The 4572-nt window shown below is 46.3% G+C and overlaps 1 pseudogene; it reads left to right on the forward strand.

Annotated features, from left to right (window-relative positions):
- The first annotated feature begins 2531 nt into the window (after positions 1-2531).
- LOC101651711 lies at positions 2532-4287 on the forward strand (annotated as a pseudogene).
- Positions 4288-4572: the final 285 nt, after the last annotated feature.

The following is a 4572-nucleotide window of genomic DNA, read 5'->3' on the forward strand; positions in this document are numbered from 1 at the left end:
GCACAGGGTCACTATGGGCTGGAGCTGACTTGGTGGCACCTAACAGAAACCTTCTCCTCATGACTAGAGTTGGCCAGATTATGTTAGCTCATACATGGAGACTCCTGACCCAGCCAAATTGGCATGAAACCCAACTATCAGACCTTGCTTATTGAGTTATCTGCCCCGGCCTGCACCTGCAAGGTGGGCTCTGGAATGGATATTGTGTTAGTCTGGGTGGACTAGAGAAACAAATTTATAGACACTCATATGTGTATAAGAAAGAGCTTTATATACAAGATCAATTGAATATTAAGAAAACATCCCAGCCCAGTCCAGATCATGCCATAAGTCCAATATTAACTCATATGTCCGATACCAATCTATAAATTCTTGTTTATATTCATGCAGCCATGCAATCATGTCAAATGCAGGAAGATCACAGGCCAGTAGGTGGAAGTCTTGTGGATCCAGTGGTGGTAGAAGCATCTCAGTGCTGGCAAGGGTCTTCACGTGGCTCCTACAGTTCCCAGGGCTCTGGGAGCCTCTGGCTCCATCAACCCCTCTCCATGTGTCTTGTTAACAGCAGTGTCTCGCAGGGAGTGAGCCTTGTCAGTAGAGTCTCCAAAGGAGTCAGCATGTGTCCCACCTCAAACAAGCTATTTATCTTAATCCTAATCCTCTCAAATTGACAACAGATTATGAAACTACCACAGATACTAATATGCTGGGAGATGAAGAATGCAAATGTTATGACTACAGGTGTCTGTAGCAGAGTCGAGACCCCCTCAGAGTTGTGTGTAATCAATAGTGAATGAAGTTATGACCCAGCCAAGGCCCATGGGCCACCATACACTCTTCCAAACCAGCTTGCTTTCAATGGCCCTTCCACACACCATTCCCAGTGTGTGATGCAATTACAGCCCAAGCAGGACTCAGTGGGAAGCACTCGGTGTGCTAGCATTGATGATACAGTATTTAGCTGGTGTACTTGCTGAGGCACTGCCCCTCTGCCACCCTATGCTGCTGTCCTGCTGGAGGACAAGGTAGGTGTTCATCCCATGGAGTCCCAGGTGGGTGCATGGGGGAGATTGGGGGACTTCAGCTTCCAAGGAGCAGCCTAATACTTTTACAACAATGAGCTCAAATATAGCAATTATGAAGATGGTATAGGATTGGAAAATGTTTCCTTTCATTGTACAAAAAGTAACAATTTGTCAGAAATGATTCGAGGACACCTAACAACAACAACAACATCGTGCTGAACAAGTCGCAGCAGAACTTCCAGGTTAAGAAAGACTAGGAAGGAGCCCATGAAAACCCTATGGCTTTGGCTCTTCTACGGGCAAGGTGTACCCCTTGCCAAGAAGGGTGTACTCCACAGGAAATCATGTTTGGGAGACCCTGGGTACGAGACCCCAAACTGGCAGAGATGCAGAATCATTCGCTTATGAAATGTTTGCAGTCTGTCCAACAGATTCAGCAAGCCATCCCCAACCGCACAGTGAACCCTTTGCGCCCTCCTCTCTCTCCTCCGTTCACAACATTTGCCCAGGAGACTGCATTTATATTACGAAGTAGCCAGTGAAAATAAGGGTTTACCCTCAGTTGGCATGGACCTTTGATGGTCATCTTGATCACCTGGACAGCCCTCAAAGTAGCTGGAGTGCCCACCTGGCTCCATTCCTCTGGAGCACCAGAGAAAGGGGAAGCGGTCCAGCAAGACTTGCCCGGCAAGCTAGAACTCTCACGTGCATCATCTTAGTACTTTTGCTAGGACTAAATGGATGGGGGAGGGGGATTTGGGGACCAGGGTATTCAGTGTCCAGACACAGCACCATAAGAAATTGTGCAGATGGGGTACTTACTTACATGTGCTCGTCTACTTACAGAGGCCACACCCTCGAGGTATCAACTTAGTGTGGGATGACTGTTTGGAAATTACCCAAATTTGTGCCCCCCATAAATCAAATGCTTTAGTTTCCTAAAGAGAACATGGGGCTTGAGCTACCCTGATGCTTATTAATGAACCAGCTGAATTTAGCTTCTGTATTTTTCCACTGCTTCAGATAGAAGTATCTTAAAGCTCATTTGCTAATCTGCTGACTTTAGTTTCTGTAGATTTGCACTGCTTAAGCTTGCTACTGCCACATTAGTTTTCCTACCAGAGCCACCAAGAAAAGTCACCCACCCACTCACACTTTGTTGCTTTATAAACAGGAGCTCGAGGAGCACTTGGCTGAGAGCCTTTGAACCAGTGGTTCTCAACCTTCCTCATGTAGCAACCCTTTCTTACAATTCCTCATGTTGTGGTGACCCCCCCCAACCATAACATTATTTTTGTTGCTACCTCATAACTATAATTTTGCTACTGTTATAAATTTGGTGACCCATGAAAGGGTCGATCAACCCCCAAAGGAGTCACGACCCACCGATTGAGAACTGCTGCTTTGAGCTACAGCTATGCCCCAGCAGTCGGCTTTTAATAAAGCTTCTCACTCGACCTGTTTGGCGTGGTCCTGATTGATTTGGAAACCAGATATCAGATTACCATGTTGCCTGCAGCTGTGGAAGCAGTTAATGCTGCACCCCCTTGTCCAGAGCAGAAGAAATGAGTCTGGAGGAGCCAAAGAAGATGAACAGAGAGGACTGGAGAAAGAACAAGGAACTAAAAGAACAGTAACAACTGGGTAATGCTCCTGCAGAAGTTGATGAAGGAGTTTGAAAAGACATCAACCCTCATATCCCTCAGTACATTTCTTTCTTGCCATGGTATATTGAACCATCGAAAAGACCGTCATTGCAGCACCCAAGGCCACAGCCAGAGAAGCAAAGGCAGTACAACTCATCTGGAGACTGGTAAAATGGGGCATCAAAGAGAATTCCACCACTATGAAGCACCAAAAAGGAGTGGGTGGAATTGCGAGGCCATGACACATGCAAAGAAAGACTGCTTTGAGAGACCTGGGCGAGGTGGAGCAAAACTTAATGCTACGAATATAGCTCCAGATGAACATGCCCAGCCTCCGCTGACTTTGATGATGGTGGAAAGAGAGATGGGGGGAAATGGCTACAGTCCGGAAGGACACATGACAATTGTGGAAGCATATGCTAAAATAGATCTGGCAAAGCCAACACTGAAAGCTCAGAAACTGCCAGAAGAGTTGGCTTCCGGAAAATTTGTGGAACAGGCTAATTCTCCAAACACCAGTGGCGAGAGTAAGAACCAAATTCTCAGATGGAAGAAGAACACAATCGTGAGATGAAGATAAATATGCTGCTGATATTGACAGGCAAGGACAGAATTTTGACTCTAAGAGACGAATTACTCTCTGAAATACTCAGGATTAGAGACAATATTACAAAGTAGTTTTGGAATTTAGATCCAAATTCTGCTGATTGTGACCCCACAACTAGAGCAATGAGAGTCCATCCCTCTGCCTGGGCAGGGAAGAATCCGGATGCAGTTGGCTAAGCAGGAGCCAATGTCGCCGTCACAAAGGAGATACCGTCGCCATGGCGCAGACACAATTGTTGGCTTGGGAAGCCTGTGACAAGGGGCCCAAAGTGCATCTGCAGGCAGATCCTACAACACTGGGGCTGCTGTATAGAGATCTCAAAGTTAAAAAGGACGATTTCAAACGACAGCAGAAAGAAACGATCCTGGAAAAGTCTGGTGGTCAAGAACACCTGGAGGATCCTCCAGCCGACCTGCTTTTAGCTCAGCCTGAGGACTACATAGTGTACTCACAACATGGGACAGTCGTCGAAGCCAGGAGCGGGCTGGTCCCTGTTCCAAGTACGAGGAGGATGTGAAGATCAACAATCACATGCATATCTGGGGATCTTCCTGGAAAGGAGGCTGGTGGGCATACAAATGCTGTCACTCTTTTGTCAAGTATTCCTATTGTGCTGGAGAAGCGGGGAAGGAGATTGCTAATGTGGAGGAATGTCTTCCGAGTGACGGCACCAGAGAAGAGCCCGTGAAGAAGCCACAAACCCTCACAGACATACATCAGGAAAAGCTAAAAGAGGAGAAAACAACGAAGAAGAAGGTAAAAGGAAGAAGAAGCATCAAAAGAGCAGCTCCGATAGAGATAGTAACAACGTGAAAAACTGTAAAAAAGGCACTGAATGCAGAAGAGGCCTGCCTTCTCAATGTCAATGTCAGAGTCCATGCAAATTGATGAAGGGAAGCGGCCTTATAATAGTATTGATGAAGTCCGGGAAGCAACAGAAGAAGAAATGGAGGCTTATAGGATGAAACGTCACAGACCAGACGACCCCATGGCCTCTTTTCTTGGCTAATAGAAAGGAGTCGTAGAAGACAATCCAACAGGGACACAACTTATCTGTTCTTTTCAGCTTCTTGTTGATAATGGTAGGGGGAATCCTTTTCTGCTCTTCTCCCTGTTGCGATTATTAATGCTTCTGCCGGACGTTCCATAGTAAACACACACACACACACACACACACACACACACACACACACACCCTTTGGCTCACAATGGTCCTATCCTGTTCTACAAGGGATCACCATGAGCTGAGCTGACAGGATGGCAGCTAACAGCAACAACTGAATAAATCAATAAT

Source organism: Echinops telfairi, unplaced genomic scaffold (genome assembly GCF_000313985.2).
Source record: "Echinops telfairi isolate 266 unplaced genomic scaffold, ASM31398v2 ScPeMD7_7469;HRSCAF=8507_0, whole genome shotgun sequence".
In the NCBI taxonomy this organism is placed as follows: Eukaryota; Metazoa; Chordata; class Mammalia; order Afrosoricida; family Tenrecidae; genus Echinops; species Echinops telfairi.